Raw genomic sequence first — 11,150 nt, forward strand, 5'->3', positions numbered from 1 at the left:
TCCCTTCCCTTCCCTTCCCTTCCCTTCCCTTCCCTTCCCTTCCACACCTTCCCTCCCCTTCCCTCCCCTTCCCTTCCCTTCCCTTCCCTTCCCTTCCCTTCCCTTCCCTTCCCTTCCCTTCCCTTCCCTTCCCTTCCCTTCCCTTCCCTTCCCTTCCCTTCCCTTCCCTCCCTTCCCTTCCCTTCCCTTCCTTCCCTTCCCTTCCCCTTCCCTATCCTTCCCTTCCCCTTCCCTTCCCTTCCCTTCCCTTCCCTTCCCTTCCCTTCCCTTCCCTTCCCTTCCCTTCCTTCTCCCTCCCCTCCTCTTCGCTCTTTTCCCATCTGTCCTTCTTTTTTTCTCCATCTATCCTTAAAATAGATGGGAGAATTTTGGAGCGAAGTCCCTATCTTTCTGTGTACTCATCCAGGTTTGAGTCAAGAGGATCTGCTGGAGGCAAAACAACAAATACCAGAATGTGGGAGAGGACTTAAGAATAAGTAGGTCAGTATCAGTGTAATGTGAAGGAAATTTCAGGAAAACTAGTGCAGTTAAGCTGTTTGAGTAGAAGTGCAACAAGATGAAGCACTTAAAACTATTATGACCTCTGTACTTGACATAAAGTCTAGACATTTCTGAATGAAAACACTTCTAAACTGTCTCAGAACTGACCTTCTGTTGCCTTGAAGCGGGCACGTTCTGGCTCAAATTCTTGTTAGGTTACACTTTAAGTGCAGTTGGACAAGTTAGATCCTCAACAGACTGTGACTTGACTTTGGCTAGAATGGCCCGTGTCTGGCTGGCTTAGGCCAATTTACACTGGGTTTGATCTAGTTGAGTTATACTTACATGATCTGAACACAAGACTGATGTAGGCTTGAGATGGCATCTTGTGACAGTCATGGTGTGGGTAGGCTAGACTTGGCTGGGCTAGCTGCTGGAGGCAGTGTTGAATTTGGTGCTGAAAATAGGACATAGGACTGGTTTTGGCTGAATTAAGAGTTTTTATGATGGATTGGGGTGAACTGATGGGAAGAGTTTGTCTGGGTACAGATCTGATGAAATGGGGAGAGTTACCTCACTGGGAAGTCGTTTGCTGGACCAGCCCTCCATGGTTAGGAAAAAGACTATTCACCAGGTTCTGAATCAGGATCCCCCAAAAGCAGACAAAACCCTTTAGTTTCTCAGTGGCCAGCTTCTCCAGGCCATCTTCTCCTACCTCATCCTTGCATGCTTATGACCAATGAACACCAGAACATCTGCATCTCCTGCGTGAGCTGGTCCATGAGGTAAAATCCATTCATCACTCAACATTCTAGCTGCATAAAGGAAAATTCCTCAACCACAGTTGACCACGAGTGTTTGGAGTGAGGACATGAAAACTCAACACATGGCTTCTTTTCCAATGGCTAGAGTTTATCAACTGCAAATTTTGGTATAGTCTATTATAGGCATTTGCAGTGCACTGCCACAGTGTTAACAGTCAAGGGGTAAAATTAATACTTAACTTGAAGGCAGGATTGAGCCCCAAATAAAAGAAAATTCAGACTGTTTCCAAGTAATCTTACCAAATGTCTCAGCATAAAATGTGGTACCTGGATATTCTGACAAGTCAGTCTATGTGGGGTGACAGTGCTACCAAATCCCTCCCATCCCCGCTTGTTTGGGCTCTGCTTTTTAAAAGAACACAGGAAGAAATGTGTGGTCCTGGGGAGAAGCACAGCCCCACTGCCTTATAGAGCAAGCAGAGAGTGGAGCAGGAGAGCGGAGGGTAGCACAGCGCTGTACAGCTGCAGGGCTGCTCACAACAGGGCAGAGCTTGTGGAGAATGTGCTCTTTGTTCCCTGCCTTTAAAGGGTAAGAGAAACACTTATGCATGGCAAATTAGCCCAAAAATGTATTTCTCTAAAACACCCGATTGTCTGGCCAGCTCTGCAGCTGCAGGGAAGTTCCAGGGAGAGAAGGGGGAGGCGGCGGGAAGGAGGAGGAGGAGGAGGGAGGCAGGGAAGGAGGATTCTGATGTCTGGGGAGGGGGGAAAAGCAAGATGATTGTACAAACAAGGGAGAAATTCTCATGCTTCAATTGAGGCACAAGTGAGTGAGGGCATCCCAATGGAGAGGCCACGTTGGTGGCCAGAGGAGAGTCCCCATGGGGCTGGAAAGGAAAGGGGACATGAGACAGCAAGAGCCAGCAGTGTTGGGGCATCCTGACCCCAAGCAGGTTCAGCTGTGCCATCTGGACTGGGATGCTCCACGCCAGTGCCATGCTCCTCTTGTCACCACCTTGTCCTGGGGGTGACTGGATGATTTTCTCTCTTTTGAGAAAAACATGCAGGGTACAACTCACTTTGGATGTGTGGGGCTCACATTCCTCTCTGGAGTGCTTCTATGCTGATGCTTGGCTATAAAATGTTCCAAATATACCCACACTTCATCTGGGCCTGCTGTGAGTTTCCACCCTAATGCTGGTACTCCATTAGAAATTCACACACCATTGCTGGTGGACAAGTGAATTCCCTGAACTTCCCTTGGTTTGGAGGGCAAAACTCAATGGTGATTTTCCCAACAACTCTGCCAGTTCTATGGACTCAGAATCAAGAGCACGCTGAATTTCTCCAGGCAGCATCTATCAATAACCGCATCTACTAAAGGTTAGGACATGTTCACTTGGGTGCCCAGATTCCCTAGAGAATTTCTGAGCTCTCAAAGGAGCCTGCTGTCTGTTTTCTCCTTGGAGGGCAACAGAAGACTTGTGAATGGGATCAAATCTTTGAAAAAGTGGGGCATGCTCTGTGGGAATAGCACTACAGGGACAAAGAAACTGGAGTGAGCTCAGACTGTGACAGTCCTGTCCCTGCCTCAAGGGGTGCCACTGAAACCAGAGTCAGGCCCACTGCCAGCATAGTTGAGAACTAAATGTCCAAGGAGGATCTCTCACCCTTTCTGGGCTGAAGGTTTCCTCTCTGTGTCTGCGATGAAAATGTATTTGCTCTTCTGTTATCCATATGGAATGAAAAGTGCTCCCTGCTGAAAACTACAGTGCTTTGCAAGCACAGTCTGAGGCAGTCTGGTTATGTCTCATTGCTGCCCACTGAATGCTCTTGGGAGCATCTGTTGTGTGACCCACTCTTCAAGCTGGTAATCTAGAAGTCCTACAAATCTTCTTCCACTGGATGGGATAGATGTACTATATGAACATATAATGATACCAGCTGTTGATGGGAATTATTCATTCAAGAGAGAGGGTACACGAAAGTGATTCAGATGATACTGTGTCATCCTATGGAGGTACCTGCTGGATATGTACAGCATTTGACTAGGGGAAGACAGCACTGGGTCTGAGGAGGATTCCTGTAATGGGGAAGCAGATTGGACTTAGCAGGGGCAGGGGAGTGTGATGAGTGGAGGAGGAGGTGAGGAGCTGAATCATTCTTGAAATGAGTGCTAGGGAAGCTGATGACATCTCTACGATCCTGTTGTTGTTATCTAGCTCATCTCTGCTTGGCTATTGGGGTGGCTCACTCTACCACTTGCTGTATAGACAGGGGAAGAGGGGAGTGAAAATCATAGAATCACAGAAGGTTAAGATTAAGGTTGGAAAAGACCTCCTAAGGTCATACAGTTCAACTGCCAGCTCATCCCCACCATGCCCACTGCCCACGTCCCTCAGTGCCACATCCACACGGTTCTGGAACACCTCCAGGGATGGTGACTGCACCACCTCCCTGGGCAGCCTGTGCCACTGCAGCACTGCTCTTTTGGAGAATAAATTGTTCCTAACATCCAACAAGAACCTTTCCTGATGCCAGCTGAGTCCTCTCATCCTATCACTATTACCTGAGAGAAGAGGCTGACCCTCACCTTGCTACAACCTCCTTTCAGGTAATTGTAGAGAGTGATAAGGTCTCCCCAGAGCCTCCTCTTATCCAAGTCACATGAGTTTAAGCCTCAGTTCTTAAGGCCACAAAGCTACAGCTATGTCAGCATTGGGCCTCATGATATGCAGGCAGGGAATGGCACAGCTCGATGGCAGGCCTGCCACTGGTCCCCACATCACTTGCTGCAAAATGAGACTTGGAGATGCCATGAATCCAGACACAGTCCAGCACTTTGTGTAGACCCTAAGGCTTCCCAGGGATGTGGCATCATCTGAGGGTGGGAATGACAAGAGCTTAGTGGCAAACAGTTGGCCAAAAATGAGAAAGTCAGGCGAATGAAAGATGCAGACTCAGTTATAATTCAACCAGCAGTTTTATCTGGACAGCAAGAGTGGGTGGGGGATGTTTAAAATATCAAAACATTTCATTTCAAGGCAGTCTTTCTGAATTATTCTCTTTTCTAAATGCCAGAATGTTGTGAATGGACATTTTGAAAGAAAATTTCTGACTTTTCATTTCAAACCAGCATGGTCTTGACCCAGGCTGAAAGATAAGAGGTCAAATACAAGATAATAACCACAAAGTAAAACATGCTATTTCAGATTTAGTAGAATGTTTCAATCTCTGACTTATGCTACTTTAATAATAATAATAATAATAATAATAATAATAATAATAATAATAATAATAATAATAATAATAATAAAGTCTTTCTTGGCTAAACCACAGTGATTTTCTCCATATTTTTTTTTTCCATCTCATCTTCTGAACCAGAGCTTCCATCATTCACCCAGCTTTCCTGGTAGGAGTTTCATTAGTGGTAATTGTGTAGTGGCAGACAGAGTTGAAGGAAGGCAAGGTTTCATCAGCACAGGATGCTTGGCTGGTACTCAGACCTGGGCATGGGAGAATAATATTGTGACTTGGATCCCCTTGCACCTTCCTGAGATGCTGAGAGCCCCTTACAGCAAAGCTCCTGCATGTCTGGACCACTGTTCCCATAAGTGACACCTCTGGGATGGTGGACCATCAATGTCTATACTGATTATATGGATGAGGGGATTAAATGCCCTCTCAGTAAGTCTGCAGATGATACAACACTGGGAGGAAGTGTTCAACCTCTATAGGGTAGGATGACCCTATAGAGGTTGTTCAGTCTGGAGAAGAGGAGCTTAGGAGAGACCTTATCACTCTCTACAATGACCCAAAAGCAGAGTGTGGCTCCCAGGTAATAATGATAGGATGAGAGGTAATGGCCTCATGTTGCACTGGGGGAGGTTCAGGCTGGGTGTTAGGGAAAATTTCTTCTGAAGAGCAGTGCTTCAGTGGCACAGGCTGCCCAGGGAGGTGGTGCAGTCACTGTCCCTGGAGGTGTTCAAGAGCTGTGTGGATGTGGCACTGAGGGACATGGTCAGTGGGCATGGTGGGGATGGGCTGGTGGTTGGACCAGGTGATCTTAGAGGTCTTTTCCAACCTAAATGATTCTGTAATTCTGTGAATCATTGCAGCAGGAATGTGGTTGAGATATCTCACCCAACCAGTGTCACCGTGGTTGGGATAAAACCAGCTGGGGAGTGACCTGAGATGAACTAAACACATCCTCAAGCACCCCAGGAAAAATTTCTCTCATCTCAATAAATTTCACTCACTACAGCACAGCTATTTACAGTGGGGTTTTCTCTGTGCCCTTCTCAGCAGTGTTTGCATCAGCTCATTTCCACAGGTAGCAACAAGCAAAGTAAAGATGTGCAAAACCTTGGTGGCTGCAGTGGTTTTGTCATCTTGTTTAGTCAGGGTGACAAAAGCAGGTTCAATCTCAAGGAACACAGAGAACAGCCCTTCTCCTGCTTCCCTCACCCTCACAGCCCCTGTGAATAGAGTTGGCAAGGGTGGGCACAGCCCCAGCCACTGGGACTGATGGCTCCCAGTGTGATTAAGCAGCATAAAGGCACAGAGTGGCCCCGTCGCGGCTCCATCCCAACCCATCCTCCCCAGCTGCAGCAGCATCCGCTGCAAGACCAGACCGGCCATTCCTACCCCGTCTTTCTGTGTAGTTCATCTTTTTTTCCCTCTCTCGTCTCCCCCCGCCTCCCTCTCTTTTTCTTTCTCTCTCTCTTTTTTCTCTTCTCTCTCTCTCACTCTCTTTTTTTTTTTTTTTAATTTAATCCCCTTTTTTTTCGAACATATCATTACAGGAGCAACAAAAAAGATGGGACAATACAGCCATTGATGAGCTGCTCTCGTCCTCCAGTCCCGGTCCCCCCCACTCCCTCCCTCCCCTCCTCTGGTGCGTGCCAGCACTCTTTCCACCCGCCCAGGGCTGGAGCCAGCGCCAAACAACCTCTGCTAATAAACAAGAGGAACCAGATAAACCAGGAACACAATAGAGGGATTTGTTGCACTTTAGTGATGGTGGGAACAATGTCAACTCCGTGGTGCAGCTGCATGGACCCCCTCCCATCCTCTCCCCTCACTGCCTTGTGCCCCCCGCGCACTCGCAGACCAACACTGTGATTTATGAAAGGCCAGAGGTCACTGTGCATTAAAGGGCTCCTTTCTTGCATCATTTATTAACCCCTCTACGACAAGGGCTGCTTATTGTGGCACTGGTGGCACGGGGATGGAGAGGGGGCTGAGGAGTCCTTCCCAGAGGCACCGCATATCTCTTGTGGGATGCTTAGATGCTGTGTTAGTGCTTAAATCCATTTTCACAGCAACCTGAGGCACATGGGAAGGAAGGAAGGAAAGTTTTAGTGAGATACATTTTGGCTACCAGCTCTGTGTCAGTAAAAGCAACTTGAGCACCCCAGTACAGCTCTGTTCCCATTTCACATGAGTCATCTTCTACCCAACCTGTGCTCAGTGCTGTGCTGGTGAGCTGAACTCATGTTTAGTCCTGCAGCTATGTGTGCATCTAGGACTGGCCTGAAGGATTGCCCCGCAGACCCCATCAGCCATATGGTGGCCCTGCTGGGCCAGCCTGGGTGCATCTCTGGACCCTTCAGACACCTTATGTCAGCAGGTGTGAACTTGCAATGCAGCCACTGCTGGGCAGAGAGGTGTCAGGTTGGCTACTTTGAGATTCCATTCTCAGGCCAGGATATAGGTGACCAAAGTATCTCCTTGCCTTGTGGAAGCAGGTTTCTATCACAGGCAATTTTGCACTGTCACCATGTCATGCTTTCAAGCCTGTCTTTGTGACAGCAGATCAAAACAATGAAACATGGACATGCTAATTTGCAGGCTTGGTCTTTTGTTGCAGTGACCACGCTCACTTTGAGAGAACTGATGTGGTGGCAAAGCGGATTCTACAGTCCGCTGAGCTACCCACATCCCCAGAGGTGTTTATGGGCTCCTTGGAGCCCCTCTGACTGGCCAAGCTTGCTTAGAGAGACAAAACCCATCCCTTCTGATGGCTTGGTGCAGTGGATACAATGGTGCTGGTGAGCCTATACATCTTCCCTCTCATGAAATGGATGGGGAACAAGGGACAAAAGAACTGGAAACCAGTCCCCAAATTAGGAGCTGGTGGGAGCCATTTGTGTATGGGCTCATGGGGCAGAGGGGATGCAAAGGTTGGGGTCCTGCCACTCAAATGCCGGCTGGTAGCTCTGGTTACCAGCCCAAATGCGCCTGCCCTAGCTTTGGTGCCTCGGCCTGGGGCCGTGCTCCGTCGCTCGCTCTCCCTCACATTCCTCCGGGAGCTGATCAGGGCTTGAATGACACCCCAGATGACTCCTTGCTATTAATTCCTGCGAACAGAATGGGCTCCTTGTTCTCCCAGTCCTACTCTCTGGAAGAATTACAGGGGCCAAGGCAGCGGGCTGAAGCCTTCCTGATTTAACCCTTCCCCCGGCTCCCCAAGAGCCTCCCTGCTGCCACTGGGTTGTTGGAGCTGAAAGTCTTCCCAGAGTTACCTTGGCCTCCACTGACTGAGTCCATCAGGGTCACCCAGCACTGTTACAACCAAAAGACCCCATGAGAGAGTCTTCTTTTCTGGTCATTCTGCCCACACATATTTAGGAGTATTCATTTCTTCTTTTTCCCCCTGGGCATCCCTCCTTGATCATACAGTCAAAGAGCACTCAGTTGCATCTGTTGTATCACTCTGAACATGGAAGACTCCACCTAACATGAAACTTTCTCCCCCATCTCCTCATTCCTTCAGTACTTGCTTTTTGGGATTTGCTTTTTGGAATTACACCTGGCTTCTTGGTTAGGAGGTGAGGGGTTAACAGTCTGCCACCCATCAAAGCAGGTAGCAGACAGATCTGCCAGGCCTTGCTACTCTTTGATCTTCCCAGGCCCTGGTAATGTAGGAAATTGTCTCAGGGACAATGAGGACTTGCATAGTATTACCATTATCAGTTCTCCCCACACTCATGAAGGAATGGATCAGATATTGGGCCAGGAGCTGCCTGGGATCCTTGTGATGGTCTGAGGTGCTTGCCCTCTCTGCTTTCCAAGAGGGTTCCTGCACCCCCAAGGTTGAGATTTAGGAAAAGTTTCCCTAGAACTCTTGTCTTGGGGTGATGAAAAATAGGGCCACATTCCACTGGCATCACCCACCCCTTGTCAACAACCTCGACGAAGGCAGCCACCACCCATACAGGACACTGGATTTAAGAGAGGGAGCAAAAAAACAACCCCACCATGCAATGATCAATTCTGTGTTCCTTTGGCTCCCCAGCAGTGTGGGGAACACAGCTAACTATCCTGCAGCTGCATGGATGTGCCTCCTGGTACAGTGCTGCTAAACACAGAGTGGGTTGCAGGCAGCTCTCTGATTTTTCTGTGTCACCCGTGCCATCTCCTTCTTCTTCGGGCTGCCCCACTGAGTCTCTTGATGGGGAGAGTCAAGAGTCACCCAGGAATGTCTAGGTTCAGTATTGGGAGCTTCAGCCAAAACCTATGAGGTGTGATGATGACCAGAACCCAGCAGTGTTTCCCATGCTCAGCTCCGAGGGATGTAGGGTCCCTTTGCTTCTCCTGTTTATGGAAAGGCCTTCAAATCTACCTTCATACTGGTTGCTCGGTGACATTAGGTCAGGGAGGCATTTGAGAGCGAGGCACAAGGAAGTGGCAAAGATGAGGCTGGCGTTGGGAGCCCCAGCAAAAATAAGGTCCTGATCTCATCCAGGCTGCCATAAATCAAGTCCCATGATGTCTCACGAGTGAGGCCAGCCACAGACCCATATATTTTCTGAGCATCATCATGAAATGTTGGCCTCTGTCTTTGCTCCTCTCTGCTTTTCCCTTGAGCATCACACTCAGGCAACCTTTGAATTAGAAGAGTAACCAGTTGAAACCTTGCCATTTTTTTCTGTTCTCATGCCTTCCTCTCTGGATGTCTCAGATGGTTTTGTACTGCCCGAACCTTGCCCTTCCTAGCCTCTACTTTACCACAGGACTGAGCCATGTGGCTTCCCATCTATTTCATGGTCGTGGTGATGAGGTGTGAGAGGGCCTCATGACACTTCCACATCAAAGGAGATGTGCAGTGCTCACTATTTTTGGCTGGGGCAGGGGGATTTCCAGCAGGTGCCAACCATCCCCCACATCCTCAGTCTTCCCACCATCAGATTGCCTGGTCCTTCTCTCCTTTCTTTTCCCTCCTGAGTGAGGGGATAGAGTAAATACATTTAGATCTCCCTATAACATGGCTTCGAGGAGTTGAAGACACACATTTCCAGCAGGGGGGTTTCCTCCATTCTCCACCCTCCACCTTCCATTCTCCATCTTATATCTTCCATTCCCCACCCTCCAGCCATCTTCCATCCTCCATTCCCCATCCTCCATCTTCCATGCTCCTGTCTTCAGCCCTCCATCCTCCACTCTCCATCCTCCTCTTCCTCACCACCTGCCTCTCTCCTCACCTCCATGCCAGTCAGGATGCTCATCCCACATAGAAGCTGGGGAGGGATGAGTACTCAGCTTCAGCCCCCCCCGTCTACTCCACACCAGATGCCAATCCATGCCCACAGACGGTAGGAAGGACAAGACCCCTGGACCCCCACCCTGACCCCAAGACCCACCTCCATGAGACAGGGTGCTCTCCCTGCTGCTCCCAGCCCGGGTCTCCCGTCCTTGGGTCTGAGACGAACTGGGCTCTCTGAAAAACCTTTTTATGTGCGCGCGCGCGTGTGCGTGAATCACATGATGGCCGTTCACCTGTATCCCGAACAAAGGCAGCGCACTGTTTGAGGCCCAAACAAGCAAGCAGGCAAGGGGAAGGAGGGGGGTGCCAGAAAAACTGAAGGGGCTGTTGAGAGAGCGGGTGCGCGCGGGAGAAAATCCTTATCAAACTCCCAATTCATGGGTCTCCCTTTCCCTCAGCACACTGCCGGTATTGTTTGCCCGTTGTGTGTGTGTTTTTTCTGGTGTCTGCCCTGACCCCCCCATTCCCAGCTCTGACGCTGTTTTGCTCTATGGAAAGGTTTCATGGGGAACCCCTCCCATTTTCCCAGGCAGTCCTGGGACAATACCAGTGCTGTGCCCCCAGGCTGGGCACAGGACAAAAGCTGGCCCTGTCTCCCAGATGGGAAGCTTGCTGGGGTGCAACCATGCCAGGTTTTTGGGGTCCCTCACCCACCAGTGGCTGAGAGCAGACACCAAAATCTCCCAGTGGACATCCTCTGACCTTTTCTTCCATCTCCAAGCTATTATCTGTGTTTCTCCTCACTTCTTTCCTGTAGACAGACTCTCACCTCTTAGTCTTCCCTTCCCATGGGTGCAATCATCCAGCAACATTCTTCCTCAGCAAACTCAGTGGATGTTGTCCTTGATGTCCCACCAACATGGCCTTCACATTAAGATCCTACTGAGCTGGGTCCTGCTCCTGCGATGATGCTTCATGCACCCAGCCTGGATGCAGAAACACCTACAACAGCAGGACAGATCCCCTTCCCACCTCAGCTCTGCCTGTTGCCCTCCTGACATGTCTTTTGCGTGAAGTAGCACCCTCCGACTTTTGCATACTGAGGACTGAAACACAAATAGTAGATTTCTCCAATGTAACACAGGAAATCTGTGGCTTAGGAAGGTCTCCAGCTGGTGAACTAACTCCCTTCACTGTTAGATCCTTCATCTGCAAAAGACTGACTCTTTTTATGGGTTACCCAATACTTGGAGCACCTCACCCACACAGTAACGCAAGCTTAAACTAAGGGAATGAAACCTGCTATATGAGAACTTCCCAAATCCAGTCATAAGGAAGCCTTAAATTGATGAAGCCATGCCAGCCCAGTGATTCCTGAGACAAGAGATCTCTCCTCTCCTCTCCTCTCCTCTCCTCTC

The 11,150-nt window shown here is 49.3% G+C and overlaps 1 long non-coding RNA gene across 1 annotated transcript; it reads right to left on the minus strand.

Annotated features, from left to right (window-relative positions):
* Positions 1–6,405: 6,405 nt before the first annotated feature.
* On the minus strand, positions 6,406–11,150 carry LOC116653473. Its single transcript, XR_004307347.1, has 2 exons — positions 9,890–11,150; positions 6,406–9,133 (listed from the first exon to the last, which is right to left on the minus strand). It is a non-coding gene; the product is annotated as an uncharacterized LOC116653473 (long non-coding RNA).

This window comes from Coturnix japonica, chromosome 1 (genome assembly GCF_001577835.2).
Source record: "Coturnix japonica isolate 7356 chromosome 1, Coturnix japonica 2.1, whole genome shotgun sequence".
Classification (NCBI taxonomy): Eukaryota; Metazoa; Chordata; class Aves; order Galliformes; family Phasianidae; genus Coturnix; species Coturnix japonica.